Source organism: Salmo salar, chromosome ssa13, assembly GCF_905237065.1.
Source record: "Salmo salar chromosome ssa13, Ssal_v3.1, whole genome shotgun sequence".
NCBI classification, from domain to species: Eukaryota; Metazoa; Chordata; class Actinopteri; order Salmoniformes; family Salmonidae; genus Salmo; species Salmo salar.
This window is the reverse complement of record NC_059454.1, coordinates 16,703,731-16,715,525: the sequence shown is the minus strand read 5'-3', so window position 1 is coordinate 16,715,525 and position 11,795 is coordinate 16,703,731. Positions and strand designations below refer to the sequence as shown.

The 11,795-nt window shown below is 42.8% G+C and overlaps 1 protein-coding gene across 1 annotated transcript in view; it reads left to right on the top strand.

Moving 5' to 3' along the window:
* Positions 1 to 11,795, top strand: part of cacna2d3a (calcium channel, voltage-dependent, alpha 2/delta subunit 3a) — a 328,563-nt gene that overhangs the window by 69,395 nt on the left and 247,373 nt on the right. The gene's annotated exons all lie outside the window — the stretch shown is intronic.

Below are 11,795 nucleotides of genomic sequence, written 5' to 3'. Positions count from 1 at the left end.
TGACAGTAGAAGGTATGCTAGCTCCCAGAGCTAGTGCTTTAGCTTCGTGGGCTAACACGGTCCTGTGCTGCACAGGTGATCTACGGTTCAACATGTTGGGGTTATTAACATGAATATGACGACCAGAGGAATTGTGTTCTACTGTATGTGATTGAAATAATGCTGGACCACATAAATAGTTATAATATAGGAGAGTGTTTTGAAGATCCACAAACTACATGACTCAGAAGATGACAGTCACCACATAGCCACAGCTAGATAGCTTAGTTTAAATGCAGGAAGGGCAGGAAGAGAGGGAAAAGCATTAGCAATTTCATTCATGTCCGTTTCACTTCACTGGCTAACCCTCTTTTCCCTTCTAAAAATACACCTCAGGGTGCAAGCCCAGAAAGACCCATAATCTGGCCATGTGTCTTGCCACTTTCAAATTAAACCTCTCGTAAACCTCTCACACACACACACACACACACACACACACACACACACACACACACACACACACACACACACACACACACACACACACACACACACACACACACACAAGAGCATGCAGAAATAGACTCAGACATATCTGCATACTCAGTCCAACACAGCTTTTTCTCTACCTCAGCCTCAGTTATGCTTCAAATCCATTTGAGCGGCTTTAGCAGAGAGAGAGCAACTTTAGCATGTGTGCAAGTGTACGAGTGTGTGCTTGTGTGTGTGTGTGTGTGTGTGTCGAGGGGATTGGATTGAAGGGCGAGGTGAATTGAATTTCCAATTCAAGGATTACAAATAGTTTTCCGTTTTTTGGGGGATTTTTTTACACAATATGCACACATTTTTCACATTTGTGTTTTTTAATCAGAAATGATTGCTTATTGGTGCCTTCACGTGTGTAAAATATTATTGTTCTCAGATTTTTTTAATCATAGATTTTAGTTATGTATGGAAATGTTTTCATTTTTGTAAAACGCTATATATTCATTGTTTAGCAGGAATGGAATGTTGGTATCCTGTATATTTGACTGTGATATGTGGTTATTCACCAAGCTATTTTAATGCAGTTACTGTAAGTCACTCTGGATAAGGGCATGTGCTAAAAGATACAAATGTTTTACATACAGATCTCATATCACTGCATTCAATTATTATTACAAAAATGTGTTTAAATGTGTCATTTGGTCTCTTAATACTGACCCTGGTCTCTTAATAATAACCATGGTCTCTTAATAATAACCCTGGTCTCTTAATACTGACCCTGGTCTCTTAATAATAACCCTGGTCTCTTAACACTGACCCTGGTCTCTTAATACTGACCCTGGTCTCTTAATACTGACCCTGGTCTCTTAATACTGACCCTGGTCTTTTAATAATGACCCTGGTCTCTTAATACTGACCCTGGTCTTTTAATACTGACCCTGGTATTTAATAATAACCCTGGTCTCTTAATAATAACCCTGGTTTCTTAATAATAACCCTGGTCTCTTAATAATAACCCTGGTATCTTAATAATAACCCTGGTCTCTTAACACTGACCCTGGTCTCTTAATACTGACCCTGGTCTCTTAATAATGACCCTGGTCTCTTAATAATGACCCTGGTCTCTTAATACTGACCCTGGTCTCTTAATAATAACCCTGGTCTCTTAATACTGACCCTGGTCTCTTAATAATGACCCTGGTCTCTTAATACTGACCCTGGTCTCTTAATAATGACCCTGGTCTCTTAATAATAACCCTGGTCTCTTAATACTGACCCTGGTCTCTTAATAATAACCCTGGTCTCTTAATACTGACCCTGGTCTCTTAATAATAACCCTGGTCTCTTAATACTGACCCTGGTCTCTTAATAATGAACATGGTCTCTTAATAATAACCCTGGTCTCTTAATAATAACCCTGGTCTCTTAATACTGACCCTGGTCTCTTAATACTGACGATGGTCTCTTAATACTGACCCTGGTCTCTTAATACTGACCCTGGTCTCTTAATAATGACCCTGGTCTCTTAATAATAACCCTGGTCTCTTAATAATAACCCTGGTCTCTTAATACTGACCCTGGTCTCTTAATAATAACCCTGGTCTCTTAATACTGACCCTGGTCTCTTCATACTGACCCTGGTCTCTTAATACTGACGATGATCTCTTAATACTGACCCTGGTCTCTTAATACTGACCCTGGTCTCTTAATAATAACCCTGGTCTCTTAATAATAACCCTGGTCTCTTAATACTGACCCTGGTCTCTTAATAATAACCCTGGTCTCTTAATAATAACCCTGGTCTCTTAATAATAACCCTGGTCTCTTAATACTGATCCTGGTCTCTTAATACTGACCCTGGTCTCTTAATACGGACCCTGGTCTCTTAATAATAACCCTGGTCTCTTAATAATAACCCTGGTCTCTTAATAATAACCCTGGTCTCTTAATACTGACCCTAATCTCTTAATAATAACCCTGGTCTCTTAATAATGACCCTGGTCTCTTAATAATGACCCTGGTCTCTTAATAATAACCCTGGTCTCTTAATACTGACCCTGGTCTCTTAATACTGACCCTGGTCTCTTAATAATAACCCTGGTCTCTTAATACTGACCCTGGTCTCTTAATACTGACCCTGGTCTCTTAATAATAACCCTGGTCTCTTAATACTGACCCTGGTATTTTAATAATAACCCTGGTCTCTTAATAATAACCCTGGTCTCTTAATAATAACCCTGGTCTCTTAATACTGACCCTAATCTCTTAATAATAACCCTGGTCTCTTAATAATGACCCTGGTCTCTTAATAATGACCCTGGTCTCTTAATAATAACCCTGGTCTCTTAATACTGACCCTGGTCTCTTAATACTGACCCTGGTCTCTTAATAATAACCCTGGTCTCTTAATACTGACCCTGGTCTCTTAATACTGACCCTGGTCTCTTAATAATAACCCTGGTCTCTTAATACTGACCCTGGTATTTTAATAATAACCCTGGTCTCTTAATAATAACCCTGGTCTCTTAATAATGACCCTGGTCTCTTAATACTGACCCTGGTCTCTTAATAATAACCCTGGTCAAACAGTAATGTTTCATTTGTCTGTTTTATTCGTCCTCTCAGTGTCTGTATCAGTAATGCTTGGTTAGTCCTCTCAGTGTCTGTATCAGTAATGTTTGGTTAGTCCTCTCAGTGTCTGTATCAGTAATGTTTGGTTAGTCCTCTCAGTGTCTGTATCAGTAATGTTTGGTTAGTCCTCTCAGTGTCTGTATCAGTAATGTGTGGTTAGTCCTCTCAGTGTCTGTATCAGTAATGTTTGGTTAGTCCTCTTAGTGTCTGTATCAGTAATGTTTGGTTAGTCCTCTCAGTGTCTGTATCAGTGATGTTTGGTTAGTCCTCTCAGTGTCTGTATCAGTAATGTTTGGTTTGTCCTCTCACTGTCTGTATCAGTAAGGTTTGGTTAGTCCTCTCAGTGTCTGTATCAGTAATGTTTGTTTAGTCCTCTCAGTGTCTGTATCAGTAATGGTTGGTTTGTCCTCTCAGTGTCTGTATCAATAATGTTTGGTTAGTCCTCTCAGTGTCTGTATCAGTAAGGTTTGGTTAGTCCTCTCAGTGTCTGTATCAGTAATGTTTCATTTGTCTGTTTGTTTAGTCCTCTCAGTGTCTGTATCAGTAAGGTTTGTTTAGTCCTCTCAGTGTCTGTATCAGTAATGTTTTGTTTGTCCTCTCAGTGTCTGTATCAGTAATGTTTGGTTAGTCCTCTCAGTGTCTGTATCAGTAAGGTTTGGTTAGTCCTCTCAGTGTCTGTATCAATAATGTTTGGTTAGTCCTCTCAGTGTCTGTATCAGTAAGGTTTGGTTAGTCCTCTTAGTGTCTGTATCAGTAATGTTTCATTTGTCTGTTTGTTTAGTCCTCTCAGTGTCTGTATCAGTAAGGTTTGTTTAGTCCTCTCAGTGTCTGTATCAGTAATGTTTTGTTTGTCCTCTCAGTGTCTGTATCAGTAATGTTTGGTTAGTCCTCTCAGTGTCTGTATCAGTAAGGTTTGGTTAGTCCTCTCAGTGTCTGTATCAGTAATGCTTGGTTAGTCCTCTCAGTGTCTGTATCAGTAATGTTTGGTTTGTCCTCTCAGTGTCTGTATCAGTAATGTTTGTTTAGTCCTCTCAGTGTCTGTATCAGTGATGTTTGTTTAGTCCTCTCAGTGTCTGTATCAGTGAGTGTGATGGGTTTCAGGCTGTTAGTGTCGAGGGCAGCAGCAGTAGTTTATGGGTGTAATTATTTGGCAGAGATGAGCTCAGTAAAGTGAGGACTGTTGTTTCAATTGATTGACAGGGCTAGAGGTTTGATAGTATGACGCTCCCTCTCTCAGTACCCATTGGAAACAGTCAAACAGAATGTTCTTATCAGACTACCGGGGCGGCAGGTAGCCTAGTGGTTAGAGCGTTGGACTTATAACCGAAAGGTTGCAAGGTCCAATTCCCATTCTGCGAAATTAAAAATCTGTTGTTCTGCTCCGGAACAAGGCAGTTAACCCACTGTTCATAGGCCATCATTGAAAAGAAGAATTTGTTCTTAACTGACTTACCTAGTTAAATAAAATAATACATGCTCCATTGCAGTTTCATTGATGTCTAAGTAATGTTTTAAAACGGAAAAATTAAAACGAGTTCTCTTATTGGACATGGTCAACTACTCCCCACATTGACACCCCCCCCGCCCTCGACTCTCACTTACCTTACCTGCCACTCCCCCTATGGACATTATTTATTCTGCTGCTCCCCCTATGGACATTATTTATCCTGCTGCTCCCCCCTTCTACTCCCTCTATGGACATTATTTATCCTGCTGCTCCCCCCCTTCTACTCCCTCTATGGACATTATTTATCCTGCTGCTCCCCCTTCTACTCCCTCTATGGACATTATTTATCCTGCTGCTCCCCCTTCTACTCCCTCTATGGACATTATTTATCCTGCTGCCCCCCCTTCTACTCCCCCTATGGACATTATTTATCCTGCTGCTCCCCCCTTCTACTCCCTCTATGGACATTATTTATCCTGCTGCTCCCCCCTTCTACTCCATCTATGGACATTATTTATCATGCTGCTCCCCCTTCTACTCCCTCTATGGACATTATTTATCCTGCTGCTCCCCCCTTCTACTCCCTCTATGGACATTATTTATCCTGCTGCTCCCCCCTTCTACTCCCTCTATGGACATTATTTATCCTGCTGCTCCCCCCTTCTACTCCCTCTATGGACATTATTTATCCTGCTGCTCCCCCTTCTACTCCCTCTATGGACATTATTTATCCTGCTGCTCCCCCCTTCTACTCCCTCTATGGACATTATTTATCCTGCTGCTCCCCCCCTTCTACTCCCTCTATGGACATTCTATATCCTGCTGCTCCCCCCTTCTACTCCCCCTATGGACATTATTTATCCTGCTGCTCCCCCCCTTCTACTCCCCCCTATGGACATTATTTATCCTGCTGCTCCCCCCTTCTACTCCCTCTATGGACATTATTTATCCTGCTGCTCCCCCCTTCTACTCCCCCTATGGACATGATTTATCCTGCTGCTCCCCCCTTCTACTCCATCTATGGACATTCCCCCCTGCTCTCGACTCTCACTTACCTTACCTGCTACTCCCCCTATGGACATTATTTATCCTGCTGCTCCCCCCCTTCTACTCCCCCTATGGACATTATTTATCCTGCTGCTCCCCCTTCTACTCCCTCTATGGACATTATTTATCCTGCTGCTCCCCCTTCTACTCCATCTATGGACATTATTTATCCTGCTGCTCCCCCCCTTCTACTCCCTCTATGGACATTATTTATCCTGCTGCTCCCCCTTCTACTCCATCTATGGACATTATTTATCCTGCTGCTCCCCCCCTTCTACTCCCTCTATGGACATTATTTATCCTGCTGCTCCCCCTTCCACTCCCTCTATGGACATTATGTATCCTGCTGCTCCCCCCTTCTACTCCCCCTATGGACATGATTTATCCTGCTGCTCCCCCCTTCTACTCCATCTATGGACATTCCACCCCCCAACAGTCTTTACTCTGTCCCCACCCCAACGACATTCATCACTGTTGCAGTTGTTAATATGTATATTATTACTTTTTTGTTTTTATTTCACTCAATGGTCATTCTGCTGCTCCCCCTATGGTCATTCCCCCCACCCCCTCAATGGTCATTCTGCTGCTCCCCCTATGGTCATTCCCCCCACCCCTCAATGGTCATTCTGCTGCTCCCCCTATGGTCATTCCCCCAGCCCCTCAATGATCATTCTGCTGCTCCCCCTATGGTCATTCCCCCACCCCCTCAATTATGACAACAGAGCGGAAATACAGCTTTTGATGACTTTTTTGGGCATCATCACTGCTACTGTTGTTATTATGTATATAGTGCTATTTCTATTATAATATTTTCACTGTACCCTGCAATCACACCTGCAACCCTGTACATGTGACCACAGTAATAAACAATCTGAATCTGAGTTGATCTCCCGTTCTCTTCAGTTTTGTGCCTTAACACGACCTAGCTCTGGTCACTACTAAAGAACGACCCAGCTCTGGTCACTACTAAAGAACGACCCAGCTTTGGTCACTACTAAAGAACGACCCAGCTCTGGTCACTACTAAAGAACGACCCAGCTCTGGTCACTACTAAAGAACGACCCAGCTTTGGTCACTACTAAAGAACGACCCAGCTCTGGTCACTACTAAAGAACGACCCAGCTCTGGTCACTACTAAAGAACGACCCAGCTCTGGTCACTACTAAAGAAACGACCCAGCTCTGGTCACTACTAAAGAACGACCCAGCTCTGGTCACTACTAAAGAACGACCCAGCTCTGGTCACTACTAAAGAACGACCCAGCTCTGGTCACTACTAAAGAACGACCCAGCTCTGGTCACTACTAAAGAACGACCCAGCTCTGGTCACTACTAAAGAACGACCCAGCTCTGGTCACTACTAAAGAACGACCCAGCTCTGGTCACTACTAAAGAACGACCCAGCTCTGGTCACTACTAAAGAACGACCCAGCTCTGGTCACTACTAAAGAATTACAGGTAGCCTACATTGACATCAGATCATTTCTTGAAACTTGATGTCAATTCTGCCAGTGATGATTCCATTTTACTTACGTACTCCCATCAGCCATTTTGAGATTCAAGCCATTCAACACAGGTAGGCAGGTAGGTACTGTAGGTAGTTATGGGTCCGTTGTTGCCATGGTGACAGCCCAGTGATGTGTAATTGCGTGCTGACTGTTCAGAGGTAATGGAGATGATGGAGGGAGGGTAATGTGTGTGTCTAAGCAGAGATAATGACAGGTCATGTAATGTAGTCCTCATATCATTATCACCTGGTCCCCTGAGATGGGGACTATCTGGGATCAGATACGATCAATACAGTCGGATTCCATAGTGGATGAATGTATCGACCAGTTTGTTGTCCAAAACTCAGGGTTTTGATTTTGTGTGTGTGTGTGTGTGTGTGTGTGTGTGTGTGTGTGTGTGTGTGTGTGTGTGTGTGTGTGTGTGTGTGTGTGTGTGTGTGTGTGTGTGTGTGTGTGTGTGGTGCTGTTAAATCAGAAGGTTGTTTGTCAGTGCTTTTGAGTGCTGTAAAAGTGGGAGGCTGATCACTAGAAAAATACTTTGTTTTCGGACGTTAGAAAAGGTGCTGAGAACGTGTATATGTACCTTCCTGAGTGTTCACAGCCGGAGGGGGCTGCTTCGACCACTATACCACAGCAGTTCACAGTGCTCTAGCAAGCCGTGAGAATACTAGAAGATACTTGATGGTAATAGGGCATGGTTTTTTATTATCTTGTTTTAAGCCTTCCCCTAACCACAGCCCTAACCTTAACCACTAGTAATAAACCCTAGCCTGTTAACCTTTGAGTTGTTTCTGTTTTAACGCTGTACCCATGTGGAATTAACCCTGTAACCATATGGAATTAACCCTGTAACTATGCAGAATTTACCCTGTAACTATGCAGAATTAACCCTGTAACTACGCAGAATTAACCCTGTAACTATGCAGAATTAACCCTGTAACTATGCAGAATTAACCCTGTAACTATGCAGAATTAACCCTGTAACTATGCAGAATTAACGCGTAAAAAATAGACATTCATCCATAATACGTCAGTTTGGAAGGGAAACTATGAGATCTTGTTGCAAGCAGAGCTAGGACAGTGTGTTTGTCTCTAATTGCGTATTGAACTTTCTGAATGTGTAATTAAATGGTTGGGTTCCCTACTCGGTAGAGATCAGAACTTGTGTGTGTGTGTGTGTGTGTGTGTGTGTGTGTGTGTGTGTGTGTGTGTGTGTGTGTGTGTGTGTGTGTGTGTGTGTGTGTGTGTGTGTGTGTGTGTGTGTGTGTGTGTGTGTGTGTGCGTGCATGCCTGTGTGTGTAATGTAACTGTGTGCGTGTGTACGTGCGTAGCCCTGACAGTGGCATTTCAGATCTGGCTCTCCTGCTGAACACACTGAATAGATAGTAATTATCACCAGCCATGCTAAAAATACCCCTTCCCATCCCTGCTGTAGGGTGAAGCCTCTTCCATCGCTATTTGGCTTTATTATAAATTGTTTGTGCTTTTTGGTTATTGGATACATATTTGGCTGGCAGCAGTTTGATATAAATTTCCTTATCTTGCCTATCCAGAGCTCTCTCTCTCCCATGTGGAACCAGCGGGGTAATCTGCTCCCATTCTGATTTTCTCCCTCAGTCAGTGTTCATGCAAATGGTCATGCTCCACCCCTCCTGCCCTCTGCAGCCAATCAAATCTCTCCCTCAAGTTGAATATGTGGTAATTACCCAATCACCGACTCGTGTGACAGAACTGGGACCAATCGAGTGGGACTGAAATGGTGTCTGAGTCGTAGTCATCAAACAGTAGCTTCCTTCCTACTGTGTGAATGTTTGGCAGGAGTGTTTTGAGAGGCAATCCCCTCACCCTCTGCTGTGTTCTCCCTGTCTTCCTGCCAGTTTAGATAATTCCCCCTCCTCCCCTGGCTTCTGATAGCCAATCACTGTTCTCCCTGACTTATGATAGCCAATCACTGTCCTCTCTGACTTATGATAGCCAATCAAAAGCCCCACTCAGCAAGGCCAAATTAGATTTTCGTGGGGAGAATGTGAATTGTTCACTCCTCGCATCCTTTCTCCTCTCTTCTCGCCTCCTTCTCAAAACCCATTGCATGAGAAAGCCAGAGTTCCCTCCCGTATGAACTTCTCCTCCAATGGGTTTTGAGAAGGAGCGAGGAGAGAGGACACAAGGAGTATGCAATTGAGATTCTCCCATGATCGGTGTTTGGGTATCAGCATGGGGGAAATAGGGGAGGAGTAGAGGGATGGAGGGATGGAGGGATGGATGAGACATATATTACACCTTTCAAACCAAGGCGTTTATTTAGCTAACTTTAGCATCCCTGTCGAAACCGATCTAGTCATGATTGTGGTGTAAAGTTCTTCCTACGGCTTAGTATGAAATGTAGCCGTAATGCTAAGGCGGCATTGGCACGTGCTATGCTCTTAAGCTGTTGATGGTTGCTAGGCAGCGCCCGTTACTACTATCCTCCTGGCAGTTCTAAACTTTGCGAAGCATGTCACATCACCCATCTCATCGCATAGTCCACCACATGCACTGTTTATCTCAACCACAACTGGATGCAGGGGCGCAACTTTCACTGGGACGGGGGGACATGTTCAAGGAATAGTCTTAATGCGTGTGGTCAACTAATTCAGCACCGTTTTGTGCTGCTTTAAGACAATCCTGGGGACTCATCTTGATAAATATAACAGTAAAAAATACAATTCATATTTTTACCACACATCATGAGTGACGGCAACGTTTGGTTAGTTTGGTTACCTTGGGCTCGTTTTCAAAATATCAATTTTGATTATATGACAGCGGTTCCAAACGTTGCCGTCACTCATGATGTGTGGTAAAAATATGAATTGTATTTTTTACTGTTATATTTAATGATATTCTTAGCCTATTCTAAAAGGCTGTATATGTGTTTTGATTGTGATCAGGGTAGCCTAGCGTGTCTTGTCTGTTTAATGAACAAAATCACTATTGATTTCATGTTCATTACGTAGCCATTTAGAATATAGGCTGCACAGACCAGCAACATAATATACCCTTCATTTTATTAGTCCTAAAGGTTTTTTTTAGAACCTACCTAAAATGAATTAATAATGGTGTACATTCAATGGATTTATTAACATAGACATCCATCCACATCGCCCACGTCTACTCCTACTCCTAACCTTGCCGGCGTGTGCATGGGAGATATAAAAGGCTTATCCCGGCAAGAACGTCATAAAAAATGGGACTGTTTGAATTGCGTTCTAAAAAACATTACTTGATTATGTTTTTTTACTGGGCAACATACCGTAAAGTCTGTTTGTATAGTGTATTATATATAAGTAGATTTAGGAAGGATTGACTTGGTGACCATAGAGCCCTTCTCTGTTCAGGAAAATAGTTGTATTTCTACAGGCTACCTGTTCTATTCCTCCTCCAGCCCGTGTGGTGTGTATTGTTGATGGTGTGGAGATGGGAATGTTTAAACCATTCATTCAGCGAATGGCCTTCCTTGTCTGCAGGAATACACACACACACACACACACACACACACACACACACACACACACACACACACACACACACACACACACACACACACACACCTCCTTCCAACTAATCTATCTCACCCACTAGGTGACTCGACAGGAGAATGGATTCTTTAGCGGAGCTTCTCTTTCTCTTCCTTTGTCTCTCGTTCTCTTCCTCTCTCCCTTTCCTAGGGTTGCGAAATTCAGAGAAATTTCAATAAATTCCCTGGTTTTCCCAAAATTCCGGTTAGAGGATACCCGGAATGTGGAGGGAATAAGCAGGAAATCAGGAATCCTCCAACCAGGATCTCTGGAAGACCAGGGAATTTATTGAAATTTCCCCACATTTTTGTAACCTTTTTGTAACCTCTCTTCACTCCTTTTGCCCATTTCATTCTGTGTTTTAAATCATTTTTATTTTCACTTATAAAGTATGCAATACCATTTTCTTTTAGAAGAGAATAAAGAAGGGAGAGCAGTTGCATTACAGTGTAGGATGATGTGCTATATATGGTGTTGTTTTATACCATGACATATTATTCAGATCTGCATAATATGATCGCCATGTTTAAAATTCATGTTGCAGAATGATTTGCAGAGCGGAAATAGCTCAGTTATGATTAACATGAAAGCTTGTCTCATTCCATTATAGATGAGCTTCTAGAATGTCAGAAGACCTTAACAAATACACCAGAGAAACCATTGGGAACACAGCTACATGTTATTTGACATCATGGGTGTAATGGCAGAGGATGCTGAAATGTTTTTACAATGTGATTCATGCCTACAAGCTTTTGGAAGGCTTCACTAGCTGAGGTAAACAGTTATTGTGTTGACACAGGAAGTATGTGTTTCTCACTTTTCCTAAACTTCCAAATGTTTCAGTTTTCACAGAAACCCAGACCAGTCCATGGCTCTGAGCTGTTTACCATAGTTATTTACATTTGTACCTGTCCCCTGGGCTATTTACTGCTCTCAGTTTCACACCCAGGGAATCACAGGTCCCAGATACACACACCGTGACGAGTGGAGGAGGAGGGAGGAGAGGAGAGAGAGAAGAAGGGCGAGGGGGGAGATAGAACAGGAGAGGTGAGGTGGAGGGGGGACAGGACAGGCGGTGAGTGGAGGGGAGGGGAGAAGAGAGGAGAGGAGAAAAGACAAGGCAGAGAGCGTATGAGAATGTGGG